This window comes from Carcharodon carcharias, chromosome 34 (genome assembly GCF_017639515.1).
Source record: "Carcharodon carcharias isolate sCarCar2 chromosome 34, sCarCar2.pri, whole genome shotgun sequence".
Lineage (NCBI taxonomy): Eukaryota > Metazoa > Chordata > Chondrichthyes > Lamniformes > Lamnidae > Carcharodon > Carcharodon carcharias.
Genome location: NC_054500.1, coordinates 10,113,410 through 10,124,316, shown reverse-complemented (window position 1 = coordinate 10,124,316; position 10,907 = coordinate 10,113,410). Strand labels below are relative to the sequence as shown.

Below are 10,907 nucleotides of genomic sequence, written 5' to 3'. Positions count from 1 at the left end.
GGTACCTGTGGAGAGAGAGAGAAACTGAGTTAACATTTCGAGTCCTCATGACTCCTCTTCAGAAGGAGGCCATTTGGCCCATTGTGTCTGTACTGGCTCTCCAGATGAACAATTCAGTTAGCGCTCTGGAGAAGAGTCATACGGACTTGAATCGTTAACCCTGCTTCTCTCTCTATAGATGCTGTTGGGCTTGCTGAGCTTTTCCAGCATCCCCTGTTGTGTTTTTTATTTCGGCTGTGAAGCCATGGTGATCCTTTACCTCCACCCGGGCAGGCAGGTTTAACAGTTGAATATCTCATCCAAGAAAGAACACCCCCCACCCCCCCCACCCCCCCCCAAGCAGTGCAGCACTCCCTCGGTACCCAACTGGAGTATCAGCCGTAACTTTTACATAAGAACATAACATAAGAACATAAGAACTAGGAGCAGGGAGTAGGCAATTCAGCCCCTCGAGCCTGCCCCGCCATTTAATACGATCATGGCTGATCTCATTTCAGCCTCAACTCCAATTTCCCACCCTCTCCCCATAACCTTTCAACCTGTTACTAATTAAAATTCTGTCTATCTCCTCCTTAAATTTATTCAGTGTCCTGGCATCCACTGCACTCTGAGGTAGTGAATTCCACAGATTCACGACCCTTTGAGAAAAGTAATTCCTCCTCATCTCTGATTTAAATCTACCACCCCTTAGCCTAAAACTATGGCCTCTCATTCTAGAATGCCCCACAAGGGGAAACATCCGCTCCACGTCTACTTTGTCTATCCCCTTTAGCATCTTATATACCTCAATTAGATCTCCTCTCATCCTTCTAAACTCTAGCGAGTATAGGCCTAAACTGCTCAATCTCTCCTCATAAGACAAGCCCCACATCTCTGGAATCAATCTAGTGAACCTCCTCTGAATCGCCTCCAATGCAACTACATCCTTCCTCAAGTAAGGGGACCAAAACTGTGCACGGTACTCCAGGTGCGGCCTCACCAATGCCTTGTACAGGTGCAACAACACTTCCCTATTTTTATACTCTATTCCTTTAGCAATAAGTGCCAAAATTCCATTTGCCTTCCTTATTACCTGCTGTATCTGCATACTGGCTTTCAGCAATTCAGCGATTTTGTGTGCCAGTCTGGAGTGAGGCTTATACCCAGACCCTTACAGCTCACAGGCAAGAGTGCTACCATCTAAGGCCATGCCCCAGACAGGTATAAGCACTCAAAAACTTTAAGCCTGACCCTGAGCCACCTTGATCCTGCCTGTTTGCAGTTTTTAACAGAGACGGGAGGGGAGAGGGTGGGGCTGGGCTGGTGATCAATCCGCTCTCAGGAGACGGATCAGTTGATAAAAGCTTTTAAGGAGGCCGCGTACCTGAACTTTGGCAGGCGTGTTTTTTTTTTAGTTGGAACCAATTTTGGCTGCATTTGGTAGGCTTTGGGAAACCCGACAGGTAAAGGAGGTGGAGAGGGGGCTGGACCCAAGAGGTAAGTGTGTTTATAGCACGGCTTGTGGGCCAGGAGCAGGAGTGTTTCCTTCAGGCCTGAGAACTTTCCCAGTAAAAACCATCCGCTGCTGTGATTTGTTCCCACAACCCATGCCCCCCCCCCACCCCCATATATGATCTTGCCTCCAATTCACCATCTTAGCCCCTGACCGCACATCTCCATCTATCCCTGTGGTCTCTTCAGCCCTGAGATCCCACGACAATCGCCTCGTTGTCTCCTTACCTGCTCTCCCACTATGTCCTTCTGCTGCAGGCCTCTCCTACCCCATTGCCAGCCAATAAAGGCTGATTATCAGGTCGGGAAATCAACAGAAAACTTTGAAGTTCTGTCCTGAAGCTGAAGAGTACAGGGCGTTCATCAAACCCATAGTTTGGGGTTCCCTGTCCATAACTTATCACCCTTGTCTTTGCTATTGCCCTGCTGCAAAACCATGGCTCAATAAACTTCTGGGCCATTGCCTCTGACCCGGTCTCAGCAACAAAGCCTTGCGTTTATATAGCACCTTTCACCTCGCAACATCTTCGCTGGTGCGTTATCAGACTGATATACATATATATAGCGCAGCGAGTGGTTAGGATCTGGAATGCTTTGCCTGAGTGTGTGCTGGAGGCAGAATCAATCGAGGCGTTCAAGAGGGAGCTAGTTATCTGGAAAAGGAGGAGTGTGCAGGGCCACAGGGAGAAGGCGGGGGAGCAGCACTCACTGAATTGCTCCTTCGGAGGGCTAGCACAGGTACAATAGGCCAAATGGCCTCCTCCTGCGCAGTAACCATCCCCTAATTCTGTGACAAACCAGGGGAGGGTGCCCCCTACTGCACCAGTGTTGCCATTGCATTGCCTTTCTTCAACTTTCCTGAGTGAGACTGACAATTGGAGCTGAATTAGCATCAACGTTGGGGCCTTTTAATGTTCCCGGCTTCCTGCCTTAAGAAATTAATTATAGAATAATTATAATAAATTTCTGTATGCCAGGAAAGTAGTTGCACCAGAGTAGCACCACTCTTCCAGTTATAAAACATTTTTGATGGAGTGCTGTATTTACATGGAGGTATATTTTTAAAATGCTCCTGAAGCCTTTGACTTTATCCTGGGATATTTGTTGTTTTAAGCCTAAACATTAAAACCAGGCCTTTCAGCAGTGAAGGTGGGAAACAAGAGGGATAGAAGGTTGGAACTCTCTTCCGCAAAAGCAACAGTCAATATTCTGGCATTTGCCATTGACCAGAAGCTGAACTGAACCAGCCATATAAATACTGTGGCTACAAGAACAGGTCAGAAGTTAGGAATCCTGCAGCAAGTAACTCACCTCCTGACTCCCCAAAGCCTGTCCACCATCTACAAGGCACAAGTCAGGTGTGTGATGAAATACTCCCCATTTGCTGCTCCACCAACACTCAAGAAGCTCAACACCATCCAGGACAGAGCAGCCCACTTGATTGGCACCACATCCACTTCCTTAAACATTCACTCCCTCCACCACTGATGCACTGTAGCATCCATTTGTACCATCTGCAAGATGCACTGCAGCAACTCACCAAGGCTCCTTCGACAGTACCTTCCAAACCCATGGCCACTACCATCTAGAAGGACAAGAGCAGCAGATAGATGGGAACACCACCATTTGGAAGTTCCCCTCCAAGCCACTCACCATCCTGACTTGGAAATATATCGGCCGTTCCTTCACTGTCGCTGGGTCAAAAGCTTGGAACTCCCTCCCTAACAGCACTGTGGGTGTACCTACACCACATGGACTGCAGCAGCTCAAGAAGGCAGCTCACCACCACCTTCTCAAGGGCAATTAGGGATGGGCAATAAATGCTGACCTAGCCTGTGGTGCCCACATCCTATGAAGAAATAAATTAAAAAAAATTGCTGCTAGGTTAATTTTAAATCTGGGATTGACAGACTTTTGTTAACCATGGCATTAAGGGATCTGGGGCAGAGGTGGGTATATGGAATATTGGTCACAGGTCAACCATGACAGCACTGAAGGGCCAGTCTTGTTCCTCTGCCCGCGTGTCAGTTGCTTATCACTTGCGTAACTCAGCTAAGTTCCTGTTCCCCATGTGCAACTCTAACAATAAATGCAGCAAGCTGTTTGACTAGTTTAGGCAACTTCGCCAAGCTTGACGCTTCCCTCAGCCAAGCTTCACTCATGCCAACGTCCAGTTGCCCAGTGTTTGGGAGCAGCAGGGAACCCTTTGTTGACGTTGCTCCCTCTCGAACCCAAGAGGCACTGATGAAATCTCCTGCTATCACGGTTAAAATGAAGCTAAGTTAGGACTGAGCAATGATGAATTAGGGCCCTCCCGGACTGGGCTGGACCTACGTGCTGGGCGCTTTTCCTGTTTGTGCCACTCGCTTTCCCGCTGCCATGCTTACGTTAACTGGTTTTGCTGGTCTGGAGCCTCTGAAGCCCTCGCTCGTGACAGAAAGAGTCCGAGGGCGGGGTTTGACCGGTGTCGCCCGCTGCCAGAATCGTCGCGGGCGGGATGGAAAATTTGACGGACTAGCCAGAGGTCCGTCGACTTAGGGCGGGAATCTCCAGCCCCATGGTGGGCGGGACCGAAAAAAATCCCGCCCCCTTCGTCGACTCGGCCTTTTGTGCAACCTGTCCCCCGGCTTTCCGCAATTCTTTCAAAATGCCACCTGAGTTCTTTTCCCCAGGCCATCCCTCTGTCACCCGAAGTGGCAAAATGAGATTTTAACCAATGTGTGGTAAAGTGAGGTACCCTGTCCCTTTAAGAGAATGCAAGTGTACCCATCATGTGACAGCACTGACGAATCACTGTGCAGCGTGGGCAACTGGCAGCTGTAAGTCTAGTTCTGGAGGTTTCTGAGTGAGCACGTATGATCTGGTGCTCTGCCCCATATCTCAATAAACCACCGCTGTTTATTCTTAGATATAAGCAAAATACTGAGGATGCTGGAAATCTGAAACAAAAACAAAAATAGCTGGAAAAAACTCAGCAGGTCTGACAGCATCTGCGGAGAGGCACACAGTTAACGTTTTGAGTCCGTATGATGAAGAGTCATACAGACACGAAACGTTACTGTTTATTCTTACATCAGTCTCTCCCCATTATTGACTGCGAGCAGCAATTGATGAGAACATAGGAAGGCGTGTGGTTAGAGGTCGGCTGGCCAATGAACTCATTTACCCAAGACATAATATATATGTATATGTATAATATATATTTAAAAAAAAATTGACATAATTCCCTTTATTTAATTGATATATTTAATTGTCCTGTCCCTCAACTCCCTCATTAAAGTTTTAATTTGAAGGCCGCAGCCTCTTCCTGGGCCTGGGGCCTGGGCTTTGGCTGTTGTTTCTGTCCAAAGCTGTGAATCTATGAGCTGATTGGATTGCAGAGACTGCGTGTGTGAAGTGCACCTAATCTCCCAGGGTTTTTCAGTACTCCTCAGTCAGGCAGATGGAGGGTTGGGGTGGGGGGGTGGGGAGGTGGTGGGGGGAGTACTTTGCCTTTATCTTCTAGCAATTTCTACTCACAAGATGTTTCAAAATTATTGGAAGAAAAGCCATACGGCTTTCAGAAGCTTTAGTGAGGGAAGATTAATATTGAGTGCGTTTGTATGTGTGTGGTAGGAAAAAGCTGACAGTGTTTTTATTACACACCTGTTGCAGGCTTTCTTTTGTGCTGTATAATCTGTAGAAAGTGAGAGAGAGAGAGAGAAAGAGAGAGATGGGTCAGGGAATGAGATAGGATGACTAAGACTGAAAGATTTGTTTTTATGTAGCACTTTTCATAGTCTCGGCACATTCTAAAGCATTTGAAGCTGACAAAGTACTTTCAAAGTGTTGTCACAGTTGTAACGGGGGAAACGGGGCATCCAAATTGCACACAGCAAGATTCTGCAAACAGTGTTGTGCTAATGAGCAGATCATCAGTCTTTTATTAATATTGGTTGAGGGATAACTATTGGTCAGGAGACTGGGGAGAACTCCTCTGGCTGTCTGTCACAGATTCTTTTACATCCACCTGATGCGACAGATGGAGGCTTTGATTTAACATCACATCCGAAAGATGGCATTTCTGACAATGCAGCACTCCCTCAGTACTGCACTGTGTCGGCCTAGATTTTATGCTCGAGTCATTGGAGTGGAGCTTGTGCCCAGAACTTTGCCACTCAGGTGAGAGTTATACCACTAAACTCTGGCTGCTGGATAAAAGGATCTGAGAAAGGCAAGGGGAGAAAGATCGTGTATCTCTTTATGTTTTATTAAAACTCTCAGGGAAATGTTAAAATTTCACTCGGGAAACTATCTCACCTGTATTTTGAGAAATTGTTGCTTTTGAGAAAAGGTCAATGTTAATGATTTACATTTGTGAGTCAGAGATGCTAATTTACAACACATATCAGATTGGGAGAAAGGTCAATGGTTTCTTTCCTCATTCTAATTGGATCTCTGAATTTTGAAAGAAACAAATAAAGTGGAGTGGGAAGGGGAATGGAGTGCACCTGGTTTAGAGTGAACCATTTATAGGAAGGCTAGCCTCTTCCTATTGGGTTTAAGGTGGGGAAAAAAAGTAGGAGTAGGATGAGTGGATGAAAAGTTACAGATATGGTGAGTAACAGCAGAGCAAGATGAAGAGGGAGATGGAGAGGTTGAGCAGGTAATTTAACATGAAGACAGCAAAGGTAGATAAGAGGGAACACGTATACCGACTTACCATGTGTGATATAGCAGAAGATCAAGTAGTAATATATTAAAAATTTTAGCTCTGCATCTGCTGCCTGTGAACCACTTTCAATTATAAGTTCCTATGTCAACAGTTACCATGGACTCTGACTATGTAGACTTGTCACACTATAATTACAGCCTTTAACCCGTTGAAGGGGCTTTAGCGCCACCATTGGTCAGAAGGTGTAATTGCAGCATGGCCTGCTTTGCATAGGTAATTGCAGAAACAAGCATTTATTATGTTAAAGTATGTGTAGGATGTTGAGATGGGGGGGTGGGGGGGGAACCATGTGCATCTGTGCACCTGAGCCAATTAAATGGTGTTTTATGCAGTCTGCTTCAGTTGAAGAATGCACAGGTGGCATAAGATAGAGGGGCAACGTTCAAGGAGATGCAATAAGTCATATGTTGCAGTATAATGGCCAAGGATATAATGTATATTGTATAATTGAGGGGTTGGTCAGGTTAAGGTGTTTAAGGTAATTAAATGAGTTGCTTGGATAGGTAGGGTAGATGAAGAAAAATTATTTCCTCTAATGGGGGGAGTGCAGCACAAGGGCATGTATATAACTTTACCAGCCAGCCCATCCAGATGTATGGTAATTAGGAACCCGCTCTCCCACAGAGGTTGGAGGTCAAAACCGGGATTCATTTTACTTTTGGTCAAACTGTGGTGAGTGGCTGACATCCTTATCACAGGACCCTGCCTGGCAAGACAAGGGGGAGGAGAGAAGGCAGTACCGTGGGATCGTTTAATTCCACTTGACTTCTCTTCTGAAGTCAGTGCCCCTGGTGGTGTAGCAGCTCCCTTAGTGCAGCTGTCAACCTGGATTGTGTGCTCAGGAGTGTGACTTGAACCCACTATCTTTTGACTTAAGAGGCTAGAGTGAGGTGCACTGGGCCAGGGCTGATGCTGTTAGAATGCCTTCTACTGATCATCAAAAAGACACAAATTTTATCATCATTACCAACCAACTGCTGAGAATTAACTTCCAACTAACTGTGAGGGAAAAGGTAGACGGTAGCCTTATGCTGATCCAATAATGAATGTGAAACAAGTTACCTGTGGGTTGGGCAGTGTTTCAGTGTTTTAGTCTTTAGCTGTTGGAGAGCTGAGGCAAATTTCAATGCCCCTGGGTTGCAGTATAATGGCAACCTATGTGACCCATCATACCTCTGCTGGCTCCCTGAAAGAGCTATTCAATTTGTCCCACTCCCTTGCTCTTTCCCCATAGTCTGACAATCTCTTTTTCCCTTCAAGTATTTATTCAGTTCCCTTTTGAAAACTCCTGTTGAGTCTGCTTCCACCACCCTTTCAGGCAGTGCATTCTGGATCACGTTGCCTCTTTTCTCTCCCTCACGCCACCTCTGGTTCTTTAGCCAATTACATTGACCAGGGGACACCAATTTAGACACCAGTGTGACAGCAAATCCAATTCGAACATTACAGACCATCATGTAATATCTTAACCCCCAGCTACCAAGCTAATGACCTCCCTCATTTATAATTATCCTGTGATCTTGAGTAAGTGTGCCAGTGGTTTAAATGTGAGAGGATGGTGGAGTTTTAAAGGATTAGACACATACTGTGCAATGCTTTATTCGGTATGGATGTATGTGCGTATATATATCTCCAAAGCTTTTGACCCTATTCCCAATATCACTTCTGATTGACATTGAGCTCTCTCCCATTCTAATTTTTAACTCAACAGGAATTCACATTTAGATAAAAGGAAAATACTGCGGATGCTGGAAATCTGTAACAAAAACAGAAAATGCTGGAAAAACTCAGCAGGTCTGGCAGCATCTGTGGAGAGAGAAAAAGAGTTAATTTTTTATGTATTATTTCACCCCAGACATTTTGTCCTGCCCTTGGATGAGGTTTTGTTAAAAAATGGGTTACCCGCCTGCCTGTTTTGCCCATGTAACATGCGTGAAATCGCATGGGTAACGTCAAATTGTGGACAGTGGGGTTTTTAATGACCTTTAATTGTTAGTGGGCGTGACCTCAATATTGCTCGCACTCGCCCGATGTCATTTTGTGCAATTTCACGTGTGTGTGTGGGTTGGGCGCGTACCCACCCGATCAACGTAAAATTCTGGCCATATTCTAGACCAGATGCTCCATCGGAAATGGTGGCGTTGTCCCAGAGATTGTTCCTCATGTAGATCACTTTAACAAGCTGTAGGAGACCCAAGCCATGGAATTCCTGTGACTGCTTGCCGGAATAGACATTACTCTTGTCCCCGCGTGGTGTTTGTGGGAGCTGGTCGGTTGTGGAGGTGGCAAAGGAAGCGGGATTGAAAGGATTTCCAGTGGATACGATCATCCTGCCAGTGTTGCCTCCTCAAGTTTTGCACCATTTGCAAAAAGCGCACTTCTGATGGAATTGTTTCATTCCTCATTACTGCCTTCTCTTCCTGGAAAGCTGGAGAATTCCACTCGCAGAATGGAGAACCCTTGGGGAGGTGTTGGGAGTAGTGGGGCTGGGAGGTGTTCATTGTAGTTCGGTAGGTCTTGTTAAGTTACTCGTAGTATTAGGGAAGTATTTATTAACTACTAGAAACTATATACATAGGTACAGTAAAGGTCTAAATTAGGTACTGTCTCCATGCTTGTTTCTACACATGGCTCTGTCCAACATTACACTGACCCCCAAGGTGCGGGTCATGTGTTCACTTGCATCACTTTGTGGGCGGTACTGTACTCAGCCCCACGTTAACCCTTTATGTGCCAGGCCCTTATACTACAGGAGGGATGGGGCTGGCAGGGCTACAAAATGCAGCCGAGTGCTAGAAGTGCTGAACCTGGATCACTGGACTATCAATTCTTCATGCTTCCATGTCTGGCCTTTGTAGTGGGATAGGAATATAGTGGTGATGTTACTGAGTGAGTAATCCAGAGGCCTGCACTAATACCCCACAGACATAAATTCAAACCCCACCAAGGAAACTTGGAATTTAAATTCATTATTAAATCTGGAATAAAATGCCAGTCTCATTAATAATCATGGAACGATCAGATTGTTGTAAAGACCCATCGGGTTCACTGATGCCCTTTAGGGAAGGAAATCTGCCATCCTTACCTGGCCTACATGTGACTCCAGATCTAAGCAATGTGGTTGACCCTTAATTGCCCCCTGAAATGGCCGAGCAAACCATTCAAAACTGCTACAGAAAAAGAAGCACTGCAGGTGTATGTACAGTACATAGAATGCAGCAGTTCAAGAACCTGGCTCACCATCAGCTTCTCAAGGGCAATTAGAGATGGGCAATAAATGCACAAAGAAATGTTTTTCAATAGACTGGCTTTGATTGGAGGGTCTGTCAATCGATTGATTTTAATTGGTGGCTCTGTCAGTGGGTTGGTTTTGATTGGCGGCTCTGCCAATGGGTTGTTTTTGATTGGCGGCTCTGCCAATGGGTTGTTTTTGATTGGAGGGTCTGTCAATGGGCTAGTTTTGATTGGAGGGTCTGTCAATGGATTGGTTTTGATTGGCGACTCCATCAATAGGTTGGTTTTGATTGGAGGGTCTGTCAATGGATTGGTTTTGATTGGCGGCTCCATCAATGGGTTGGTTTTGATCGGCGGCTCTGTCAATGGGTTGGTTTTGATTGGCGGCTCTGTCAATGGGGTTGGTTTTGATTGGTGGCTCTGTCAATGAGCTGGTTTTGATTGGTGGCTCTGTCAATGGGTTGGTTTTGATTGGTGGCTCCGTCAATGGTTTGGTTTTGATTGGCGGCTCTGTCAATGGGTTGGTTTTGATTGGTGGCTCTGTCAATGAGCTGGTTTTAATTGGCGGCTCTGTCAATGGGTTGGTTTCGATTGGTGGCTCCATCAGTGTGTTTGTTTTGATTGATTGTGAATGATGTTTGCCTGTCGTCTCCTAGGATCATAGAATAGTTACAGCACAGAGAACATTTGGCCTGTTGTGTCCAATTCAGGAGCAATTCAGCTAGTCCCGCTCCTCCATCTTTCCCCCGCAGCCCTACAGATTTTTTTCTCTTCTGCTAATTTCCAATTCCCTTTTGAAAGCCACGATTGAACGTGCCTCCACCACACTTTCAGGCAGCGCATTCCAGACTCTAACCACTCACTGTGTAGAAAGGGCTTTCCTAATGTCACCTTTGGCTCTTTTGTCAATCATTTTAAATCTGTGCCTCTTGTTCTCGATCCTTCAACTAATGGGAACGGTTTCTCCCTATCTCCTCTGCCCAGTCCCCTCATGATTTGGAACACCTCTATCAAATCTCCTCTCAGCCTTCTCTTCTCTCCAAAGGAGAGCAGTCCCAACTTCACCAACCTATCCACGCAACTGAAGTTTCTCATCCCTGGAACCGTTCTCATGAATCTTTTCTACACTCCCTCTAATGCCATCCCATGCTCCCTAAGTGTGGCTATCCAGGATCAGAAGGTATAGTATTCATATCTCAGGGTCCACCCCACCCCCCTTGGTAAAGACTATTCAAAGGACTCACTGGGTCCATTTCTCACCTAACACCTTCTCACCAAGAATTCCTGGTCTGAGTTGTTTAAAATGCTGTGGGGAATGGTGAGAGGATTTCTGACATTAATTGTTTACATATGAAGACAAAGAGAATATGTGATGTCACTTATAAACCCATTGAATTAGCCCATAGCCACCATTTTACCCATTGTGTTACCATGTCTCTGTGTAGTCACCACGTTCCCTGCAGCGTTA

General features: G+C 45.8%; 1 protein-coding gene across 3 annotated transcripts in view; it reads left to right on the top strand.

The window, feature by feature from the left end:
• LOC121272718 (homeobox protein Meis1-like) overlaps positions 1–10,907 on the top strand; it is a 227,837-nt gene that overhangs the window by 19,470 nt on the left and 197,460 nt on the right. The window lies entirely within an intron of this gene.